The following is a 25,207-nucleotide window of genomic DNA, read 5'->3' as shown; positions in this document are numbered from 1 at the left end:
ATGTCCCCTGCATTGGCAGGTGGATTCTCAACCACTGTGCCACCATGCAAGTCCCCCAGAAAGCGTACTTTTAAGATCTAGTCTTTTGAAACCTATTAAGCTTTGTTTTTTTGGCCCAGTACATGGCCTATCCTGGCAGACATACCATGTATACCTGAAAAGAATGTATGTTTTGCTGTTGTTGAATGTAGTGTTCTATAGGGTCAAGTAATGTTCTTTAAGCCAGGAGATTGAGATCGTTATTCATCATCAAGTCTTTTCTAATTCTGAAAAGTTTTGATCTAGTTCTGTTGCTGAGAAAGAGTGATAAAGCCTCAAATTGTGATTGTGGAATTGTCTATTTCTCCCTTTAAATCTGTCAGTTATTCTTTCATTTATTTTGAAATTCTATTGTTAGGCACGTGTGCATTTAGGATTGTTAGACATTACCAAGAGTTGACCCTTTTAGCATTATGAAATGTTCCTGATGTCTAAATTGCACCTTTTACAGTTTCTGTATGCATTATATGTTTTTATACCCTTTTGTTTTCAACTTATGTGTCTTTATATTTTAAATGCATCTGGCATATGGTTGGGTCATGCTTTAAAATTTTTTTTTTAATATTTAAATATTTAATCTATTTTGACAATCTTTGCCTTTAAATTGGAGTGTATAACTCACATTTAATATTATTGATGTGGTTGGATGATATATGTCTACCATTTTGTACTTTTCCTTTTTTTTTTTTTTGCGGTACGCGGGCCTCTCACTGTTGTGGCTTCTTCCGTTGCAGAGCACAGGCTCTGGACGTGCAGGCCCAGCGGCCATGGCTCACGGGCCCAGCTGCTCCGCGGCATGTGGGATCTTCCCAGACCGGGGCACAAACCCGTGTCCCCTGCATCGGCAGGCGGACTCTCAACCACTGCGCCACCAGGGAAGCCCTGTACTTTCCTTTTGTCTCATCTATTGTTGTTCCCCTCTTTTCCTGCCTTTTATCTTTTAAAAAATATATTTGTTGATTTATATTTTATTTGGCTGCATCCGGTCTTTTTTTTTTAAATTTTTATTTATTTTTGGCTGTGTTGGGTCTTTGTTGCTGTGTGTGGCTTTCTCTAGTTGCAGGGAGCAGGGGCTACTCTTGGTTGTGGTGCACAGGCTTCTCTTGTTGAGGAGCATGGGCTCTAGGCACGTGCGCTCAGTAGTTGTGGCTCTTGGGCTCTAGAGCACAGGCTCAGTAGTTGTGGCACACGGGCTTAGTTGCTCTGCGGCACGTGGGATCTTCCCAGACCAGGGATGGAATCCATGTCCCCTGCATTGACAGGCAGATTCTTAACCACTGTGCCACCAGGGAAGCCCTGTGTCCAGTCTTAATTGTGGCACATGGGATTCTTCTGGTTGTGGCATGCAGAATCTTTTGTTGTGGGATGCAAGATCTTTTAGTTGTGGCATGTGGGATCTAGTTCCCTGACCAGGGGTCAAACCCAGGCCCCCTGCATTGGGAGTGCAGAATCTTAGGCAATGGACCACCGGGGAAGGAGCCCTGCCTTTTATCTTAATTTGCTATTTTTTAGAATTCCATTTTAATTATTTTTGATTTTATAGGTATATCTTTACACTCTGTGTGTGTGTATCTGTCTGGCTATGTCTGTCTGTCTGGTTGTGTTGTACAGGGATTGCAATACATATCCTTAACTGTTTATAGTCTTAGACTTTTATTTTTCTGCTACTTCATGTAAAATGTAAGAACCTTTCATTAGCATGGGTCCATTTATCACAGCCCCACCCTTTATGCTATACATGCATTATAAACCCCACATTAAGCAGTTATATGTATTTTAAATAAATGCAAGGGAAGTAGTCTTTTATATTTATGCACTTATTACCATTTTTTGTGCTTTTTTTCATTTTTTCTCAAATGTTGGATTTTCCACCTGATGATATATCCCTTCAGCCTGAGAAACTTCCCCTTAGTGTTTCTTTTAGTGAAGATTTGCTGAGATAATTTCTCTTAGTTTTCATTTGTCTGAAAATGTTTATTTAACCTTCATTTCTGAAGGATATTACATTTTGGATATAAAATTCTGGGTTGACAGTTTCAGTGCTTTAAAGATGCAATTCCACTGTCTTGTGTTCTCCAGTGCTTCAGATGAGAGGTCAGTGATAATATGTATTTTTGTTTCTTTGTAATGTGAGATTTTTTTCTGGCTGCTTTTGAAAGATGTCTCTTTTTCTTTGATGTACAGCAGTTTCATTGTGATGCCTTGAGGTTTGTGTTTCCCAAATACTTGTCCTGCTTTGGAATCACTGAGCTTCCTGGATCTATAAATTTATGTCTTTCACCAGGTTTGGGGAATTTTTGGTCATGATATCGTCAAGCTGTTTTTTCTTTTTTTTACTTCCTTCTCCCCCCTTTTTTCCTCTTTCCAGGTTCCACTTACACATATGTTAGATTTTATTTATATTGCCCTCAGATCACTGGGGCTCTTTTTTTAAAAATAATTAATTAATTTATTTATTTATTTATGGCTCCATTGGGTCTTCGTTGCTGCGCGTGGGCTTTCTCTAGTTGCGGTGAGTGGGGGCCACTCTTCGTAGCGGTGCACAGGCTTCTCATTGCGTTGGCTTCTCTTGTTGCGGAGCACGGGCTCTAGGCACACAGGCTTCAGTAGTTGTGGCATGTGGGCTCAGTAGTTGTGGCTTGCGAGCTCTAGAGCGCAGGCTTAGTAGTTGTGGCACACGGGCTTAGTTGCTCCGCGGCATGTGGGAACTTCCCGGACCAGGGATCGAACCCATGTCCCCTGCACTGGCAGGCGGATTCTTAACCATTGTGCCATCAGGGAAGCCCTCTTTTTCTTTTTTCAGTCATTTCTCTTTGTGTTCTTCAAATTTGGTCATTCCTATTGATTTGTTCTTAAGTTTATAACTCTTCTATTATTTTCAATCACAGATACAGCCTGAAAAATGTAAAATCACAGGGACTTGGGAGATGATCTATATAGCATTAACTGTGTGTGTGTTTCCTCTTTTTAAAAATATATAAATTTTTACATATAGTAAAGTTCATAAACCTTAAGTATGACATTTTATTATTTTTTACATATGTATATGCATATTGCCATTATCCAGATCAAGATGGCACTGCAGTAGTCTGCCTTATGTTCCCTTCCCCAGAGATAGAGACCCTTCTGATCTTTATCAACTTAGATTAGTCTTGCCATCAAAAAAATGAAATCATGCAGTATGTACTCTTTTATGTCTGACTCTTTTCCTAAACGTTGTGTCTGAGATTCATCCATGTTGTTATGGGTTGTAGTGGTTTTCATTGTATGAGTACACCAAAATTTATTTATCCATACTGTTATTGATAGGTATTTGGGTTAGTAGTTTTTTGCTTTTATGAAAAAAACTTCTATGAATAATGTACGTGGTTTTTGGTAGTGGTAAGGGTTCATTTATCTTGGGTATATACCTGGGATTGGTGGATTTTTTCTGTGAAGGGTCAGGAAAAATTTATTTTGTGGGTCAAGAGAATACTGTCTAAGTACTTACATAGTAAGAACTTTTATTTTTTTTTTAACAAAATTCAAAACATAGTGATTCAGTACTTTTTTTTTTTTTTGTAACACAGGTCTGCTAATGAGAAAAATGGAATTCTTTGGAGGGGAAGGTGTGGAACTAACATTTTACTTAATTGGGGCTCAAAGTTAATGTTTTCTGTCACCAAAATTGATTTCAAATGTTTACCTATTGAGCATCCCTGGTGGCGCAGTGGTTGAGAGTCCGCCTGCCGATGCAGGCAACACAGGTTCATGCCCCGGTCCGAGAAGATCCCACATGCCACGGAGCAGCTGGGCCCGTGAGCCATGGCTGCTGAGCCTGCACGTCCGGAGCCTGTGCTCCGCAATGGGAGAGGCCACAACAGTGAGAGGCCCGTGTACAGCAAAAAAAAAAAAAAAAAAAAAAAAGTTTACCTATTAATGCTGATCTGTAGTGAAATGTGGTGTATTTCATTTGAAAATGTTTTTTCACACAGAGACTTCCAAATATTGATATCAGTTCATGAACATATGATTTTAATTGATCATATTCATTGCTTGGAAGGCATTTATAGAATTATTTTATATTTTTCTCTTGATAATTGCCTTTTAGCATGTCATTACATTGCATATTAATAGCCTCCAGTGGAAGGGTTAGGTGGAAGTTCCTCAACTGCAATTTGAAATGGACTTTGAAATGTGGAAATTTCCTGTGCATGTGTGTTGAGGTCCTAAAAATCCTGCTAGAATTGCAGTTTGAGCATGGAAATGGAAATCTCAGTTTTTATTATAATTTTTGGCAGCACAGGAAGAAGGAGCTTGACATTTCTTGTGATTCAGTGGATGTTAGTTATAGAAATATGTTAAATTTTCACATAGATGTGCTTAACAGCCCTTTGGTTACAACTTGAATTCATTGAGAAACAGCCCCACACCAGTAGCCAAAGCTACTTTCTGAAGCCATTCAGTGTTTAAAAATACTAACAACAAATACTATCAGTTAAGGGGTGTTGAGTGTGGAAAGAAGCTGAAGACTACTGGAGTGATGTTTGCAGGAATCGCAAGAAAAACAAGAAGGAATTCTCTTTTTCCTATTCCTGCCTTCTAATCACCTTCCTGTCAAGTCTAGGCAATGCATTTTCCAGAATCCCAGTTTCAACATCAGAACAGAGTATAGAGGAGGTGGATTTGGAGTTGAGAGACACTGTGTAAATAATTAGCATACTATTCTGATATGTGAACTTCAGTAGAACAAGAAAACTTGGTTCATGTTTCCAACTAACAAGATACAGCTATCCTTCTTTTAAAAATGAGGATGTTGTCACCTCTTTCCAGATAGTCTCAGTAGTTATGCAATATCCAGTCCCTAGGTGACAAATACCCTATTCTGGGTGATGTTATTGGTTTTTTAGTTAAAACATTATTCCATCTGAATAGTCTAACTCAAGGGTTAACTTAAATTTCATATTTTACACATGTAAAGGAAAATAAAATTGAAATAATTTGGCTGTTAGTCCTAAAAATCTTCACATTCAGTTTGACCCTTCTAAATCTTATTTTTGACTAGATGTTGATGTTTGTGTTTTCCCACACAGTATAATTGTTGTCAGAAGTATTAATGATACCGAATATCTTGAAAAAGTGCCCCATAACTGACAGAGGATTAATCTCCAAAATATACAAGCAGCTCATGCAGCTCAATATCAAAAAAACAAAAAACCCAATCCAAAAATGGGTGGAAGACCTAGATAGACATTTCTCCAAAGTAGACATACAGATTGCCAACAAACACACGAAAAGATGCTCAACATCACTAATCATGAGAGAAATGCAAATCAAAACCACAGTGAGGTATCACCTCACACTGGTCAGAATGGCCATCGTCAAAAAAATCTAGAAACAGTAAATGCTGGAGAGGGTGTGGAGAAAAGGGAACCCTCCTGCACTGTTGGTGGGAATGTAAATTGATACAGCTACTGTGGAGATCAGTATGGAGGTTCCTTAAAAAACTACAAATAGAACTACCATATGACCCAGCAATCCCACTACTGGGCATATACCCTGAGAAAACCATAATTCAAAAAGAGTCATGTACCACAGTGTTCATTGTAGCACTATTTACAATAGCCAGGACTTGGAAGCAATCTAAATGTACATCAACAGATGAATGGATGAAGAAGATATGGCACATATATACAATGGAATATTACTCAGCCATAAAAAGGAATGAAATTGAGTTATTTGTAATGAGGTGGGTGGACCTAGAGTCTGTCATACAGAGTGAAGTAAGTCAGAAAGAGAAAAACAAATACCGTATGCTAATGCACATATACGGAATCTACAAAAACAGTACTGATGAACCCGGTGCCAGGGCAGGAATGAAGACGCAGACATAAAGAACGGACTTGAGGACACAGCGGGGGAAGAGGAAGCTGGGACGAAGTGAGAGAGTAACATTGATATATGTACACTACCAAATGTAAAATGGATGGCTAGTGGGAAGCTGCTGCATAGCACAGGGAGATCAGCTTGATGCTTTGTGATGACCTAGAGGGGTGGGATAAGGAGGGTGAGGGAGGCTCAAGAGGGAGGGGATGTGGGGATATATGTATACTTACAGCTGATTCACTTTGTTGTACAGCAGAAACTAACACACCATTGTAAAGCAGTTATACTCCAATAAAGATATTTTTTTAAAAAGTGCCCCAATGTTGTTTCTGAGATGTTCTTCCAAGTCATTAAACACTTAATGCTGCAGGATTTGGTGCTAGTGCTTTTCTAGATATTGTCAGGCATTGTCAGCTCAGGGTTTTCAAACTGAAGTTTATACAAGCACCAGCAACAGCACTTCTTACACTTACTTCCAGCTGTGACTTTTTCTAAGATCACTGACTTTTAAGACACATCTGAGTATCAGACATCTTAAAATTTGGGTGTTAGAATTAATAAATTTGGTAATTTAAATTTATCATGGACCCATGTATGCCAGACACTAGGCTGGGAACTTCATGTCTGTTATCTCAAAATATAATCTTTTAAGATTGTATTATTATCTTTGTTTTATAGACAAAGAAGGACTTATTTATTTATTCAAGTCACATATCCATTGAGAGGTAGAACAGAACTCACACACATGGTCTGAATAAATCCAGAATTTAATTTGTGTTCTTTCTGTGCTCTAAGGAGGAGATCAGTTTCAGAGATCAGGGTAGAATGAGTGTGTATGCTCATCAGTCCTTAGCATTGTTGTCTCAGTGGACTCAGCCAATAGGAACCACTGTGGATTGGAGATTGACAATCAAAAAATTACCAAAATCTGGGATGGCTGTAGGCGCAATACTATTAGAGTTTGACTGAAATGGCTACACTTGGGTGTAGGCAGACAGGGAGGTAAGTAAGGCAGGAGGGGCCTGTAGAATATGATTGAAGATTTAGAATTCATATTGAAGGCAATGAGTAGATTTAGTGAGAATAAAAAATGAAGGAGTTAGGGGTGGAATGTTCTAAAAGGATTTTAAACCACTGGACCACCAGGGAAGTCCCTAAAAAGGAAACTTTTTAAGAGGTAAAACACTTTGTAATGAGGTTCAAGATGTGACTCAAGTAGGATGAAGATGAAAAACATTGATGAGATAAATTAGTGAGAGATGCTTTCAGTAATTCTGAGACAACAGGTATGAACTATTTGAGGCAAATTGGGGCATGTAGTCACTCTGTGAATAAGGAAGTATAATGCTGGGATATTAATTGGGTCTTTGATCTAGAGTGAATTGTAAATTTAAATTCTTAGTCTGGGAATTCTGAATTGAGAATCTGAAGATTTACGTCTAAATCCTGGATCCTCTTCTTACCAACAATGTAACCTATATAAAATCTTTTCTTTGAAGTTTTTTCCTCTGTTGAGAATGGGTATGTTAAGACTCTTTCCCTCCCTCCCCCATAGTCATAGTTAAGGGTTATAGACTACACACACTACAAGCTAATGTGTTTTTCCCCCCAGGCCTAGGCTTTAGTTTTGTGGTCTTACAATTCCTTGGGACTTTTTCACTTTGTAAAAGGCATGCATTTTGCCTTGCAAAAGATTGTCCTTTGAACCTTTGCGGTCTCCCTTAGTTTCTCTGGGTGACTCTTTTTTGCCCCTCTATGTTTGCTTAGAACTTACAGGAGGAAGAGAAGTCTATATGCTATAGATGTCAATGCCCAGTGGTTATATAGAAAAAGCCATGGGTAGCTTACTTGGCTTACATTGTCTAGGGCGATTATGTGTCTTCCCTTTCAGTTATTCTCTTTCCTGATGTTGGAAGGTGGCTTGTAAATCACAGCTCTCTCAGTTGAACCTTTTTCATTGCCTTAAAGGGACCTTAACATTTAAAAGAATATTTTTTTGGAAAGATGTGAGGCTTTTATCTCTCCAGTTCATTTTTTAAAATAAATTTATTTATTCATTTATTTTGGGCTGCGTTGGGTCTTCATTGCTGTGCGGGGGCTTTCTCTAGTTGCAGTGAGCGGGGACTACTCTTCGTTGAAGTGCATGGGCTTCTCATTGCGGTGGCTTCTCTTGTTGCAGAGGAGCTCGGGCTCTAGGCCTGTGGGCTTCAGTAGCTGTGGCATGTAGGCTCAGTAGTTGTGGCTCACGGGCTTAGTTGCTCTGCGGCATGTGGGATCTTCCTGGACCAGGGATCGAACCAGTGTCTCCTGCACTGGCAGGTGGATTCTTAACCACTGTGCCATTAGGGAAGTCCTCTCTAGTTCATTTTTATTCATCTGTATTGTCTTGTTTTAAAAACATCCTTATTGAGAGGTAATTCGTATACCATGCAATTCACCGATTTAAAGTGTACAATTCACCTATTTAAAGTGTACAATCCACCTATTTAAAGTGTACAATCACTGGTTTTAGTATATTCACAGATACGTGCAACCTGCAATGTGTGGCTTGCGGGACCTTAATTCCCCAACCAGGGATTGAACCCGCACCCTCAGCAGTGAGAGTGCGGAGTCCTAACCACTGGACCGCCAGGGAATTCCCTAGAGCAGCGGTCCCCAACCGTTTTGGCACCAAGGACCACGTCCTTCCACCAAGGACTGTGGAAGACGGTTTTTTCCACGGATGGCGAGGGAATTGTTTTGGGGTGATTCAAGTGTATTACTTTCATTGTGCACTTTATTTCTATTATTATTACATTTTAATATATAATGAAATAATTATACAACTCCCCATAATGCAGAATCAGTGGGAGGCCTGAGCTTGTTTTCCTGCAACTAGATGGTCACATCTGGGATGATGGGAGACAGTGACACCCGAAGTGTCTTGCTTATGCCCAGTCTACTCTGTAATCTCATTTTGGCTGCTGTCACTGCAGAAAACCCTGCTTCACAAAGATAGGATGTTGTAAATCGAAGCAGGCTTTTCAGTGCTTTTGTGGCAATCTCAGGATATTCCACCTTGACTTTAATCCAGAAGGTATAGAGATTTGAAGTTGTCTCAGACATATTTTTAAGGGCACCGTCATTTGCCATCTCAAGCAGTTGATCCTCTTCTCGTACGGACAAAGTCGATTCACCTGGCTTATTCACAAATGGGTCGCAGATCCATTCCTTCCCAGTTCGGGGGTCTTTTGTGCTTGGGAAGTAATGCTCAAACTCTTCTGAAAGCTGAGATAGGTGATGATGATGCACCAGCTGGGAGAAAGAAGGCCCTGGCTCAGTCTCTTTCAAAATCTCTGCTAATGTTTGAAACATGTCAAAAATCCCAATGTTCACTTGTCGCCCCCATAATTCCAGTTTGGCTTTGAATGCAGCCACTTTATCTGCCGACTTGAACACAGTTGTCATTCTCCCCTGAAGTGACAGAGTTCATTGAGCAGGTTGAATATGTCACACAAGTAAGCAAGTTTTGCGACCCATTCTTTGTCACTGAAACGTGCTGCCACTGGTGACTGTTTTTCTAAAAGAAATCTCTGGAGTGGCTCTCTTAACTCAAAAACTCTGTCCAGTGATCTACCTTTAGAAAGCCATCTCACAGAGCTGCATGAACAGATGTGAGTTAAGGGCATGTACTTTAATGTGGTTGATAATTTTAATCACATCCTGTAAAATGTTGTTAAGTTCACGTGACATTTTTCGGCTAGCCAGCATTTCTCTATGGATGACACAGCATGTAGACTCACATTCAGAAGCGATCTCTATGACCCGAGTAGTAAAACCAGAAAGCCGTCCAGTCATGGCAGCCACTCTGTCCATGCATATACTGACACAAAATGACCAGTTCAGTTTTCCTGATATGTAATCATTCAAAGACTTGAATAGTTCTGCAGCTGTGGTGTTGGTTGGCAACAAAAGTGCACATAACATATCCTCATGCACATCCTCCTGAAAAATATATATCCCAAAAACAAGCATTGTTGCCTTGTTGTCAACATCAGTAGACTCAGCTTGGATTGCGTACCATGGTGATTCATTAATCCTCTCTAACAATGTGCCTCAGTATCCTCTGCTATTTCATCAATTTGTCTAGTTATGGTGCTAGCCGAAAGAGGAACATGTGCCACCTTTGAAACTGCAGCCTCTCCTAAAAGTTCTTGACAGATGTCCTTAGCAGCAGGCACGATCAACGCTTCACCGATAGTAAAGGGCTTCTTAGCTTTAGCAATGTGGTTAGCCACTAAGAATGATGCTCTCAGTGCAGACACATTTGATGAAGTGTTGGCCTTCAATAATTGCTTCTGTTCTTTGTGTTCACATTTTTTTTTCTTTTGAACAATTCCAAAGGCTTGTCTTTTGATGCAGGGTGCTTGGTCTCCATGTGGCAAAGCAGTTTTGAAGGTTTCATGACTTCGTTGGGTAGCCAGTCGCCACATGTTATACAAAGTGGGCTTGGAGAATGTGAATCACCTGTTGCAGTGAAACCGTAATTTAAGTAGGACTCTTGGTATTTTCTTTTAAATGCAGCTTTCTTTTTGTTGGCAGTCTTGAAGTCTTCTGCTGTCTCATCATTGGGTCTTTCCCCCTTTTCCAAGAAGCTCTCCAGTGGTGTTTGTTTTTTACTCATTTTGGCTAGGGTTAGCTTGTGGGCTTACCAGACTGACTGAGACAAGTGCACAGTGTGGGAAACAGGCACGGACGGAAGTGGTAAATAAAATAACGGTGGGCCACGCGCAGACTAAAATAAGTGTCGGATTCTGACTTAAAGCTTGCCACCATATGCAGCTGTACAATTGAAGTACGTCCACTCACTTGCCACTGTAAAGCCTGCCACCAGATGCAGCTTAGCTGTCACTTGCCACTCACTGATAGGAATTTTTTTTTTAAGATTTTTTTGATGTGGACCATTTTTGAAGTCTTTTTTATTGCATTTATTACAGTATTGCTTCTGCTTTATGTTTTGATATTTTTGGCCGTGAGGCTTGTGGGGTCTTAGCTCCCCAACCAGGGATCAAACCCACACCCCCTGCATTGGAAGGTGAAGTCTCATGATGCTAATGATAATCTGTATTTGCAGCCACTCCCCAGCGCTAGCATCACTGCCTCAGCTCCACCTCAGATCATCAGGCATTAGATTCTCATAAGGAGCACACAACCTAGATCCCTCACGTGCGCAGTTCACAGTAGGGTTCGTGCTCCTATGACAATCTAATGCTGCTGCTGATCTGACAGGAGGCAGAGCTCAGGTGATAATGCGAGCGATGGGGAGCAGCTGTAAATACAGATGAAGTTTCGATATTTCGCCGCGGCTCACCTCCTGCTGTGTGGCCCGGTTCCTAATGGGGGTTGGGGATCCCTGCCCTAGAGCAATTTTATCTTCTCAAAAAGAAACCACCTGCCCTTTAGCTGTCATTCCCATATGCCCCTCCAGCCCTAAGCAATCACTAAATTGCTTTCTGTCTCTGCACATTTCCCTGATTTGCACATATCATATAATTGGAATTATATAACATGTTGGTCTTTCATGACTGGTTTCTTTAACTTAAGATAATGTTTTCAAGGTTCATCCATTTTGTAGCATCAGTACTTCATTCCTTTTTACAGCCAAATAATATTCCATTGTGTGGATGTATGAAATTTTGTTTATCCATTCATCAGTTGATGGACATTTGGGTTGATTCCACCTTTTGGCTATTAGGAATAATGCTGCTATAAATATTCATGTACAAGTTTTAGTGTAGACATTTTTACTTAATTGTTAGGTCATATGTAACTCATTTGAGGAACTGACAAACTTTTCCAAAGTGCACCATTTTATATTCTCATCAGTAGTGTATGAGGGTTCCAATTTCTTCACATCCTCATCAACACTTATAATTTTCTTATCTGTGTAATTTTTGATTCTAGCCAACCTAGTGGATGTGTAGTGGTGTTTTATTGTAGTTTTAATTGCGTTTTCCTGATAACTAATGATGTCAAGAATCTTTTCATGTGCTTATTAGCCATTTGTGTATCTTTTTTGGAGAAATATCTATTCAGATCTTTCTTCCATTTTAAATTGGGTTATTTGTCTTCTTATTGAATTGTAAGTGTTTCATATATATAAATATTCTGGATATGAGTTCCTTATCAGTTATATGATTTGCAAGAATTTTCTTCTGTTCTGTGGGTTGTCTTTTCACTTTCTTGGTGATGTCCTTTTTTTAAAAAATAAATTAATTAATTCATTTATTTATTTTTGGCTGTGTTGAGTCTTCATTGCTGCGTAGGCATTCTCTAGTTGCCGCAGGCGAGGCCTACTCTTCATTGTGGTGCACGGGCATCTCACTGCAGTGGCTTCGCTTTTTGTTGCAGAGCAAGGGCTCTAGGTACGCTGGCTTCAGTAGTGTGGCACGCAAGCTCAGTAGTTGTGGCTCACGGGCTCTAGGGTGCAGGCTCAGTAGTTGTGGTGCACGGGCTTAGTTGCTCCGTGGCATGTGGGATCTTCCCAGACCAGGGCTCGAACCCATGTCCCCTGCATTGGCAGGCAGATTCCTAACCACTGCGCCACCAGGGAAGCCCGGTGATGTCCTTTGAAGTACAAACGTTTTTTATCTTGATGAAGTCCAATTTATCTATTTTGGTTTTTCTTTTTGTCACACTTTTGGTATATATCTAAGAAACCATTGCCTAAATTAAGGTCACAATGATATATGACTGTTTTCTTCTAAGAGTTTTACAGTGTTATCTCTTACATTTAGGTCCTTAATCTGTTTTGGTCAAATTGTTCAAAAATTTAAATTGGTCAAAATTTGTTTTGTATATGGTTTGAAGTAAGGGTCCAAGTTAATTCTTTTGCATGTGGATGTCTGGTTGTTCCAGCACCATTTATTGAAAAGGCTGTTCTTTCCCCATTGGATGGCTTTGGCACGTTTGTTGAAAATTAGTTGACCATTGCTGTATGCGTTTCTTTTTGGACTCTTAATTCTATTCCACTGGTTTGTAAGTCTGTCCTTGTGCCCAGTACGACACTTTCCCCCCCAAGTTTTATTGAGATATAATTGACATACAGCGTTGTATAAGTTTGAGATGTACCACATGGTTTACATATATTGTGAAATGATTACCACGGTAAGTTTAGTTAACATCCATCAACTTGTATAGACTTTTTAAATGTTTCTTTTCCTTGTGATGAGAGCTTTGTTTTTCCTAGTCCTGTGGAAGTCCTGCAGTCAAATCCCACTTGCACATTCCCTGGGGATTCCTAGTCCTGTTGCCAGACCCCCAGGCTGGGAAGCCTGATGTGGGGCTCAGAACCTTCACTCCAGTGGGAAAATTTCTGTAGTATAATTATTCTCCAGTTTGTGGGTCGCCCACCCATGGCTTTGGGATTTGATTTATCGTGATTGTGCCCCTCCTACCATCTCATTGCAGTTTCTCCTTTATCTTTGGACATGGGCTATCTTTTTTGGTGGGTTCCAGTGTCTTCTGTCAATGGTTGTTCAGCAGTTAGTTGTGATTTCGGTGCTCTCGCAAGAGGAGGTGAGCACAAGTCCTTCTATTCGGCTGCCTTCCACAGGGGTCTGTGATGAGAACTTTATACACCATATTAATTGGTGTTGCTTTGCAGTAAGTTTTGAAATCAGGAAATGTGAATCCTCCTACTTTGTTCTTTCTCAGGATTAACTATTCTGCATGAACTTTAGAATCAGCATGTCACCTTCTACAAAGAAGTCAGCTTGGATTCTGATGAGGATTGCATTGAATCTATGTATCAGTTTGGGGACTGTTGCCATCTTAACAATGCTAAGTCTTCCAGTCCATGAACGTGGGATGTTTCTTCATTTATTTAGATCTTTGACTTCTTTCAACAGTGTTTGTAGTTTTCAGAGTATAAGTTTTACACTTCTTTTGTTGAATTTATTCCTAATATAATTTATTCTTTTAATGCTATTGTAAATGGAATTGTTCTCTTAATTTCATTTTCAGATTTTTCACTCCAAGTATTTAGAAATTTAATTGATTTTTGTATATTGATTTTGTATTATGCAACTTTGCTAAACTTATTAGTTCTAATTGGTTTTAATAAATTCCTTAAGAGGAGTTTTTATGTGCAGAATCATGTAATCTGTGAATAGAGATAACTTTACTTCTTTTCTAATAGATGCCTTTTATGTTTTTATCTGTCCAGCTGCCCTGGCTAGAACCTTCAGTATAATGTCAAACAGGAGTGGTGAAAGCAGACATCCTTGTCTTGTTCTTAATCTTAAGCATCCAGTTTTCCACCTTGAAGTATGATATTGACTGTGGATTTTTCATGAATGCCCTTTATCTTGCTGAGGAATTTCTCTTCTATTCCTAGTTTCTTGAGTATTTTTATCATCAAAGGGTGTCAGATTTTGTGAAATGCTTTTTTGCATCTATTAAGCATCATGTGATTGTTGTTTTTTATTCTACTGATATAATGTATTACATTAATTGATTTTCAAATGTTAAACCAACACTGCATTCTTGGCATAAATCTCACTTGGTTATAATAGAATTCTTTTTATCTGTTGAAGATTTGGTTTGCTAGTATGCTGTTGAAGATTTTTGCATCCATAGTCATAAGAGATACTGGTCTGTAGTTTTCTTGTGATTTTTTTGTCTAGTTTTGGTATCAGGATAATACTGACTTCATAAAATGAGTTGGAAGTGTTTTACCATCTTTCATTGTTGGGAAGACTTCTGGGAAAATTGGTATTCTTTACATGTTCAGTACAATTCAGCAATAAAGACATCTGGGCCTGGGCTTTTCTTTGTTTCTAGTTTTTGATAATTCAGTCTCTTCCTTTGTTATAGGTTTATTCATATTTTCTTTTTTTTTTTTTTTATGTGGTACACGGGCCTCTCACTGCTGTGGCCTCTCCCGTTGCGGAGCACAGGCTCCGGACGCGCAGGCTCAGCGGCCATGGCTCATGGGCCCAGCCGCTCCGTGGCATGCAGAATCCTCCCGGACGGGGGCACGAACCCGTGTCCCCTGAATCAGCAGGTGGACTCTCAACCACTGTGCCACCAGGGAAGCCCTCTATTCTTTTTTAATTGAAGTATAGTTGATTTACAATATTATGTAAGTTTCAGGCATACAACAGTGATTCACAAATTTTAAGGTTCTGTTTCTTAAGTCAGTTTCAGTAGTTTGTGTCTTTCCAGAAATTTATGTACTTCATCTAAGTTATCTAATTTATTGGCATATAATTGTTCATAGAATTTCTTTATAATCCTTTTTCTTTCAGTAAAATCAGTAGTAATAGCCCCTCTTTCATTTCTGAATCTAGTAATTTGAGTCTTCTCTCTTTTTTCTTGGTCAGTCGAGCTAAAAGTTTGTCCATTTTGTTTGTTTTCAAAGAACCAGGTTTTGGTTTTCCCTTTCTCTAGCAGTCATCAAGTTCTTCTGGGCAGAAGTATTTTGGGGCAACTGATAATAGGGAGACTTTGCCCAATTCTGCTTCTCTGCCACTATCTAGTCTTTCCCACTGTACCCCTTTTTATCTTGCCCCTAGGGAGGGAATTTCCCTGTACTTACTATTGCTTATTTTCTGGCTCTCACTGCTTGAACCATAATTAATTCCATCTGTTTTTTACATATATATATATACACACACACACACACACACACACACACACACACACACACACACACACACACACACACACACACACACACACACACACATACACTTTGCTTGAACCTCATTATTCCTTTCTTTCTTTTGTCCAAATCTTAATCCATTTAACCTTAAGGAAAGCCAGCTGCTTTTCATTGTGGGTTTTTCATTTTTTGTAGATTATATTCCATTATAGCTTATTAAAAAATGTTGTACAAGCACTGAAATTGAAACTGTGATTAAAAATCTTCCAACAAAGAAAAGCCCAGGACCAGATGGCTTCACAGGCGAATTCTATCAAACATTTAGAGAAGAGCTAACACCTATCCTTCTGAAACTCTTCCAAAATATAGCAGAGGGAGGAACACTCCCAAACTCCTTCTACGAGGCCACCATCACCTTGATACCAAAACCAGACAAGGATGTCACAAAGAAAGAAAACTACAGGCCAATATCACTGATGAACATAGATGCAAAAATCCTCAACAAAATACTAGCAAACAGAATCCAACAGCACATTAAAAAGATCATACACCATGATCAAGTGGGGTTTATTCCAGGAATGCAAGGATTCTTCAATATACGCAAATCTATCAATGTGATAAACCATATTAACAAACTGAAGGAGAAAAACCATATGATCATCTCAATAGATGCAGAGAAAGCTTTTGACAAAATTCAACACCCATTTATGATAAAAACCCTGCAGAAAGTAGGCATAGAGGGAACTTTCCTCAACTTAATAAAGGCCATATATGACAAGCCCACAGCAAACATCATCCTCAATGGTGAAAAACTGAAAGCATTTCCACTAAGATCAGGAACAAGACAAGGTTGCCCACTCTCACCACTCTTATTCAACATAGTTTTGGAAGTTTTAGCCACAGCAATCAGAGAAGAAAAGGAAATAAAAGGAATCCAAATTGGAAAAGAAGAAGTAAAGCTGTCACTGTTTGCAGATGACATGATCCTATACATAGAGAACCCTAAAGATGCTACCAGAAAACTACTAGAGCTAATCAATGAATTTGGTAAAGTGGCAGGATACAAAATTAATGCACAGAAATCTCTGGCATTCCTATATACTAATGATGAAAAATCTGAAAGTGAAATCAAGAAAACACTCCCATTTACCATTGCAACAAAAAGAATAAAATATCTAGGAATAAACCTACCTAAGGAGACAAAAGATCTGTATGCAGAAAATTATAAGACACTGATGAAAGAAATTAAAGATGATACAAATAGATGGAGAGATATACCATGTTCTTGGATTGGAAGAATCAACATTGTGAAAATGACTCTACTACCGAAAGCAATCTATAGATTCAATGCAATCCCTATCAAACTACCACTGGCATTTTTCACAGAACTAGAACAAAAAATTTTGCAATTTGTATGGAAACACAAAAGACCCCGAATAGCCAAAGCAATCTTGAGAACGAAAGAAGGAACTGGAGGAATCAGGCTCCCAGACTTCAGACTATACTACAAAGCTACAGTTATCAAGACGGTATGGTACTGGCACAAAAACAGAAAGATAGATCAATGGAACAGGATAGAAAGCCCAGAGATAAACCCACGCACATATGGTCACCTTATCTTTGACAAAGGAGGCAGAAATGTACAGTGGAGAAAGGACAGCCTATTCAATAAGTGGTGCTGGGAAAACTGGACAGCTACATGTAAAAGTATGAAATTAGATCACTCCCTAACACCGTACACAAAAATAAGCTCAAAATGGATTAAAGACCTAAATGTAAGGCCAGAAACTATCAAACTCTTAGAGGAAAACATAGGCAGAACACTCTATGACATAAATCACAGCAAGGTCCTTTTTGACCCACCTCCTAGAGAAATGGAAATAAAAAGAAGAGTAAACAAATGGGACCTAATGAAACTTAAACTTTTGCGCAGCAAAGGAAACCATAAAGAAGACCAAAAGACAACCCTCAGAATGGGAGAAAATATTTGCAAATGAAGCAACTGACAAAGGATTGATCTCCAAAATTTATAAGCAGCTCATGCAGCTTAATAACAAAAAAACAAACAACCCAATCCAAAAATGGGCAGAAGACCTAAATAGACATTTCTCCAAAGAAGATATACAGAGTGCCAACAAACACATGAAAGAATGCTCAACATCACTAATCATGAGAGAAATGCAAATCAAAACTACAATGAGATATCATCTCACACCAGTCAGAATGGCCATCATCAAAAAATCTAGAAACAATAAATGCTGGAGAGGGTGTGGAGAAAAGGGAACCCTCTTACACTGTTGGTGGGAATGTAAATTGATACAGCCACTGTGGAGAACAGTATGGAGGTTCCTTAAAAAGCTACAAATAGAACTACCATATGACCCAGCAATTCCACTACTGGGCATATACCCTGAGAAAACCATAATTCAAAAAGAGTCATGTACCAAAATGTTCATTGCAGCTCTATTTACAATAGCCCAGAGATGGAAACAACCTAAGTGTCCATCATCGGATGAATGGATAAAGAAGATGTGGCACATATATACAATGGAATATTACTCAGCCATAAAAAGAGACGAAATTGAGCTATTTGTAATGAGGTGGATAGACCTAGAGTCTGTCATACAGAGTGAAGTAAGTCAGAAAGAGAGAGACAAATACCGTATGCTAACACATATATATGGAATTTAAAAAAAAAAATGTCATGAAAAACCTAGGGGTGAAACAGGAATAAAGACACAGACTTACTAGAGAATGGACTTGAGGCTATGGGGAGGGGGAAGGGTAAACGGTGACAAAGCGATAAAGAGACATGGACATATATACACTACCAAACGTAAGGTAGATAGCTAGTGGGAAGCAGCCGCATAGCACAGGGAGATCAGCTCGGTGCTTTGTGACCGCCTGGAGGGGTGGGATAGGGAGGGTGGGAGGGAGGGAGACGCAAGCGGGAAGAGATATGGGAATATATGTATATATATAACTGATTCATTTTGTTGTGAAGCTGAAACTAACATACCATTGTAAAGCAATTATACTCCAATAAAGATGTTAAAAAAAAAAAAAAAAACTAAAAAAAAAAAAAAAATGTTGTATAATTCCCTGTGCTATACAGTTGTTGTTGCTTATATATGTTACATATAGTAGTTTGTATCTGTTGTTTGTATCAGTATCTGTTAATCCCATACTCCTGATTTCTCCCTCCCCCACCTCTCCTCTGGTAACCACAAGTTTGTTTTCTATGAGTCTGTTGCTGTTTTGTATATAGATTCTTTTTAGATTCCACATATAAGTGATATCATATAGTCTTCGTCTTTCTCTGATTTATTTCACTAAGCATAATATTCTCTAGGTCCATGCATGTTGCTATAAATGACAATATTTCATTCTCTTTTATGGCTGAATAATATTTCTCTGTGTGTGTGTGTGTGTGCACGTGCGTGACATCTTCTTAAGCCATTTGTCTGTTGATGGGGACTTGGGTTGTTTCTGTGTCCTGGCTATTGTAAAGGGTGCTGCTGTGAACATTGGGGTGCATATATCTTTTCAATGTTCTGAGTAAAAAGACCTTAAATTATGATTGATCATTTTAAGAACAGGGCAAATGATCCACCTTTATCAAGGAAAGGAAAGTTAGAAAACCGGAAGTTAAATTAATATATTAAAGGCATCTATTAAGCAGCCATGTACCCCCGTCTACATTCTCTACCATAGTCTTCACCTAACTACGTTGTGAGAAAAGTAGGCTTTATGAGCTGGCCTGGGAACATAACCACATATAGTAGTTCTAGCGCTATAATATAGTGTAGTTTCTATAGTATACTCTCTATATATGTATATATTTTATTTTTCTCTAGTCATTTTGGATAACCACTCATATTATACTATACTATATATAATGTATGGATTAAGAATGGTAAGAGGTAGGTAAGAGTGCTTAGCCACACAGCCTGGATTTGAATTTTTATGCCCTTGAGCAAATTACTTAGCCTAAGTTTCTCATCTGTTAAATGGGTATGTTAATAATGCCTCCCACAAAGAATCATTGTATTATATGGGTTAATAGTACATTTAAGTTACTTGAAATATGCCCAGCACACAGCAAAAATCAGTAAATGTTAGCCATTAGTACTATTACAAATAATTCACCTATTAAAATATGCTTTTTGAATTGCAGATTTTCTCTATGAGGATCAAACTGTAGAATAACATTGATTTGTGCCATGTTGCCATCACTCGTTTTGTCCTTCTGCCTCACAAGTACTCGGAATTAGAGAACATCTGTGGTTACAATAAACCAAAAGTCAAAACCTCTGAAGCCTCAGTGAAAGTGTCAGACCCTCAGTCTTTAAGGCTAATATTTTAGGACCTTAAGAATTTCCCTTAAAGCTAAAAATAGCTTCCATGATGACTGTCTCTTTTACAGTCAGTGTCCAGGTTATTTTTAGAATCCTAGTATTCAGGGTATTTTTAGAACTCTAGCAGTACCAGCTTATCTTGAAGGTGGAAATAAATGGAGTAAAACATTTCTTGTAATTCAGAAACTTTCAGGAATCTTTGTGAAGTGTAGTTTTGTAGTATATGCTTGTTAAATGATTTGGGGCTGATAGAATGAGTCTTTAAAATGTAATTTGGTTTAGCTCTTAGGAAGAGTATAGTGAAATGTGTAGCATCTAACTTTTCTATACCACACAATTTAGGTATGAAATAATAACCTTGTCTCATTAAAGAATAGTGACCTTGACTAAGTATATGAGTAACAAAACAAATTGTATCTTCAAGTAGGCTCTATTGGTTTATTAGAAAAATAGGTTATTGAGTTTTTTCCATAGAGTAACTCAATTTGTTAAAATTGAAGTAGCTGTATTGATACTCTGTTGTTTGTTTGTTTTTTGGATTTGACATATAAGAGAGATCATATGGAATTTGTCTTTCTCTGTCTGACTTATTTCACTTAGTGTCCTCTAAGTCTATCAGTGTTGTTGCAAGTGGCAAGATTTCATTCTTTTCTAATGGCTGAATAATATTCCATACACACACACACACACACACACACATATACACACATATGTATGTATACAGAGTCTACAATTTCTTTATCCATTCATCCATCAGTGGACATTAGGTTGTTTCCACATCTTTGCTATTGTAAATAAAGTTGCAATGAACATGAGGTTGCATCTATCTTTTCGAGTTAGTGTTTTTGTTTTCTTTAGATAAATACCCAGAAACGAAATTGCTGGATCATATGATAGTTCTATTTTTAATTTTTTGTTTTATCTTAATATTAGCACTTAGTCTTGAAATATATATTGATTGCATAGCTATTGACAAATCAGAATTTTAGGGAGATTTCTGTTCTCAGACTTGATCAACCACTGAAGTCTAGAGCGTGTCAAAAAGTACACTAATAGGTTTCATTCCTTTAGAAAATATGCTAAAATTTATATCTTACTTTATAAGACAAATGTAGAGCCCTTAGGAGATTACAATCTTCTTGAGGACACATAATTTTCATACTAATAACTGCAGCAAGGAGACACTGTAAGATAATTGCTTTGTAATTGGTACAGTGTTTTCAGTTCAAAGGAGTCAGTGATTCCTTCAGACTAGAGTGAGTCAAGCAGGGCTTCAAGAAGAGGAAGCAGAATTTGGGCCAAAATTTTAAGAGCAGGTAAGATTTTTTTTTTTTTTTGTGGTACACGGGCCTCTCACTGTTGTGGCCTCTCCTGTTGCGGAGCGCAGGCTCAGCGGCCATGGCTTACGGGCCCAGCCGCTCCGCGGCATGTGGGATCTTCCCGGACCGGGGCATGAACCCACGTCCCCTGCATCAGCAGGCGGACTCTCAACCACTGCGCCACCAGGGAAGCCCTAGAGCAGGTAAGATTTTAATAAGAGTACTGAGGGGTAGAAGCAATTCTATGACATATTCACATATTTGTTCACCAAGTGTTGAACTCTTTCCTATGCAAAGCTGTAAAGATACTCAGGATGCTTTTTGAAGATAATGAATAAACCTAGTTTGATTGGAGTAGAGAGTGGAAATCAAAATAACATTTTATATTTACATACTATAAATATATACATTTATATATATAAATATATATACACATACCTACACATAAAGGTAAGATAAAATTATAAATTGATTATGGATGTGTTTTTTTTGTATGTTTGCTTTTGCGGTACGCGGGCGTCTCACAGTTGTGGCCTCTCCCGTTGCGGAGCACGGGCTCCGGACGCGCAGGCCCAGCGGCCATGGCTCACGGGCCTAGCCTCTTCGCGGCATGTGGGATCTTCCCAGACCGGTGCACGAACCTGTGTCCCCTGCATCAGCAGGCGGACTCTCGACCACTGCGCCACCAGGGAAGCCCTGATTATGATGTTTTAAATGCCATAAGGTATTATCAGTGGGAAACCATTGTTCTATTGGAGTAACATTAAAATAGATGTTTTAAGAGTAACTTAGAAGCTCTGGGTTTGATTTTGAGACTTAAAGAGACTAAAATCGGGTGTGATGTAATAAAGGCCTAGAGTATGGAGCATTAGAGTATTAATACAGTTTTATCAACTGTTATTAGTATGAAGGTAACTTACTTTTGAGAAGAGTAGTCTGGGCACTTAAGAATACTGAAGTTTTCTTAAAAGGAATTTACAATGTAGGTACAATGGAAAAACATTCTATTTTTTTTTAATTAATTAATTTAATTTTTTGGTTATGCTGGGTCTTAGTTGCAGCAGGCAGGCTCCTTAGCTGTGGCTCCAGGGCTCCTTAGTTTTGGCTCGCCAGCTCCTTAGTTGCAGCATGTGGGCTCCTTAGTTGCGGTATGTGAACTCTTAGTTGCAGCATGCGTGCAGGATCTAGTTCCCTGACCAGGGATTGAACCCGGGCCCCCTGCATTGGGAGCGCGGAGTCCCATCCACTGTACCACCAGGGAAGTCCCACGGTATTCTAATTTTTAAGGTCACATTGGAGTTTTTGCTTCAAGTTCTTTTGGAACAGTTAGGATTGAATGGGGGATGGTTTTACTTCTTAATTGCTTATAGGGAACAGAAATAAAATCTAGAGGGTCTGGTTTTTTTTATTAAGTTTGCAGCACTTAATGAGTGCATGAGCTTTACAGGCTGAAATACTTTGCTTTTCAATTACCTGAGAATACCCAAGATGAATGGGCACCAGGTTATTTTCTTTTCTTTTTTTTTTTTTTTTTTTGCGTTATGCGGGCCTCTCACTGTTGTGGCCTCTCCCGCTGAGGAGCACAGGCTCCGGACGCACAGGCTCAGCGGCCATGGCTCACGGCCCCAGCCACTCCGCAGCATGTGGGATCTTCCCAGACTGGGGCACGAACCCGCGTCCCCTGCATCGGCAGGCGGACTCTCAACCAGTGCTCCACCAGGGAAACCCCAGGTTATTTTCTTAATGTCATAACTGCACCTATAGAGTAAAAATTAGAGTTATCTAGTTAACTTGAATAACCTCCCCAACCTAAATTGGGTAGTTCCAGGATAAACATCACTTTCGGGATTGCATTTTCCCATCTGTTCTATTATTGATCATATAAACTAGAAAATATCCTAACACTCGCTTTCTGCTACTGTATGGGCTCCATACATACTTTAATTCTTCGAATGAATTATATATTAACATAATTACTTATACATACTACATTAAAAAGAGATTGGGGTAATATTATCTGTATATTTTATGGATCATCATATGGAGTCACGCAGAGGTGGCATCAATTTTGTTCATCAAAGCTGCTTGTAGAAAGTGGCAGAGTTTGAGTTGGGCTTCTAGGGTGAGCCCGCTGAAACTTTCTCTTCAAGGCCTGGGTCATTACTGGGGTCAGCCCAGTTCCTGTTTCCATATTTTCTTTATTGGTAAGTGGAGTTCCACCTGGGCTCCTCTCTACATCGACTTTTCTGAGTAGTTTCCACAGATCTAACTGGCTTTTACCAGGAGTAATGAAGACATTGTAACTCGAGTTGATAACACTTTGGACTTTCGTTTCAGGGAAACGCACTGCAGGTCAGAGACAGTAACTAGTGGATTCTGTGCCTTTGGTGATGGTACAAGCTTCCTCCTTTCATCAAAACTCTGTGTCTTCTTTAATTTCACAGTCAGTAGATCTTTAACTGTTATCTGCATGGGTCCACTTTTTTTTAATGGTCCAGCCTCAAGTGCTTTAGTGAGATCAGATTTTCTGAGCAGCAAAGGTGCTGTCAGTGGTGGAGGCAGAGGCGGAGGCAGGGGCGGAGGAAAAGATGACTGGATGGCTGTGACAGTGAGGCAGGAAGTACAGCCCCGGAGTCTCCAGGGGTGGTTAGAGCACATGCAGGCACATTTGTAAGTTTACCACGCATGTGACACATCTGACCACAGCTTGGACAGGAAGAATTTTCTGAGACAGCCTTCAGTGCTTCCTGGAGCTTGCGTAATTCATTTCCCAAAATGAGAAACCATTGTTTTAGACTATGAAGTTCTTGGTGGCAGGATGGTGTCTTTCAATACTTCCAAACTCCGGGCCATGCAGTTCTGAAACCAATTGTATGTAGACCATACTCTATTTGTCCAAAGTTTTACTGAATCTTTAAAATTGGGAAATTTGAAGTTCCAGGATGGTCTTAGCCAGCTTCTGCTAAGGGGTGTATCTGTTGAAGGAATAACCACTCTTTCTGGTGACGGTGGCGGAGGGGGAGGTGTAAGTAGCTTAGACTGAAAGTGAGAGGCTTCTTTTCTTTTGAAAAATCTTTTTGCTTTGGCTTTTAGCTTTATTCTTTGTTGCTTGAACTTGGGCATGGTTTTAGGCTAAGAGTCCAGGGATTCGATGGAGTCCCGGCAGTGGTATCTCCCTCACCATAAAGAAAAATTCAAAAAATAAAATTAAATTAAAAAATCAAGACATACTATTAATGTGATAATTTAGTCACTATGTCACTTGAACTTTGAGCTTTAGGCCCCAAAGTTGCTCTGATGTGAACACACTTCTAAAATTATCATCAAATGTGTATTAGGTAGACTTAAAATTTTTGTAATTGTGTTTTTTGTTTTTTGGACACACCGCACGGCTTACGGGATGTTAGTTCCCCAACCAGAGATCGAATCCATGCCCCCCCCAGTGAAAGCACGGAGTCCTAACCACTGGACTGCCAGGGAATTCCCTAATTTTTGTAGTTCTAGTGGCTTATGCATTAACTATACCCCTGCCTCGCCTGCTTCTCTCAGGTTTCACCTCAAATGTATATTAGATAAAAGGATTTATGTTAAAAATAATTAGGTGAAACCGGAAAGGAGTGCATATTGGCAAATAGCTCAGTGCTCATTCTTTTTTTAATAAATTTATTTTATTTTATTTATTTTTGGCTGCGTTGGGTCTTCGTCGCTGCGTGCGTGCTTTCTCTGTTGCAGCAAGTGGGGGCTCTTCTTTGTTGCGGTGCGTGGGCTTCTCTTGTTGCGGAGCACGGGCTCTAGGTGCATGGGCTTCAGTAGTTGTGGCACACGGGCTTAATTGCTCCGTGGCATGTGGGATCCTCCCAGACCAGGGCTCGAACCCGTGTCCCCTGCATTGACAGGTGGTTTCTTAACCACTGTGCTACCAGGGAAGTCCCTCAGTGCTCATTCTAATCTGGCAGTCCATGTATATATTTACAGAGTGA

General features: G+C 39.3%; 1 protein-coding gene and 1 pseudogene across 4 annotated transcripts in view; one reads left to right on the top strand and one right to left on the bottom strand.

The window, feature by feature from the left end:
- Positions 1–25,207, top strand: part of PDS5A (PDS5 cohesin associated factor A) — a 136,112-nt gene that overhangs the window by 13,748 nt on the left and 97,157 nt on the right. The window lies entirely within an intron of this gene.
- On the bottom strand, positions 23,290–24,671 carry LOC309960792 (proline-rich protein 11-like; annotated as a pseudogene). Its single transcript has one exon. The product of its transcript is annotated as a proline-rich protein 11-like (transcript).

The sequence above is a fragment of the Leucopleurus acutus genome (genome assembly GCF_964270905.1).
Source record: "Leucopleurus acutus genome assembly, chromosome: 4".
Lineage (NCBI taxonomy): Eukaryota > Metazoa > Chordata > Mammalia > Artiodactyla > Delphinidae > Leucopleurus > Leucopleurus acutus.
Note: the sequence above shows the minus strand (reverse complement) of the source record. Positions and strands in the feature narration are given on the sequence as shown.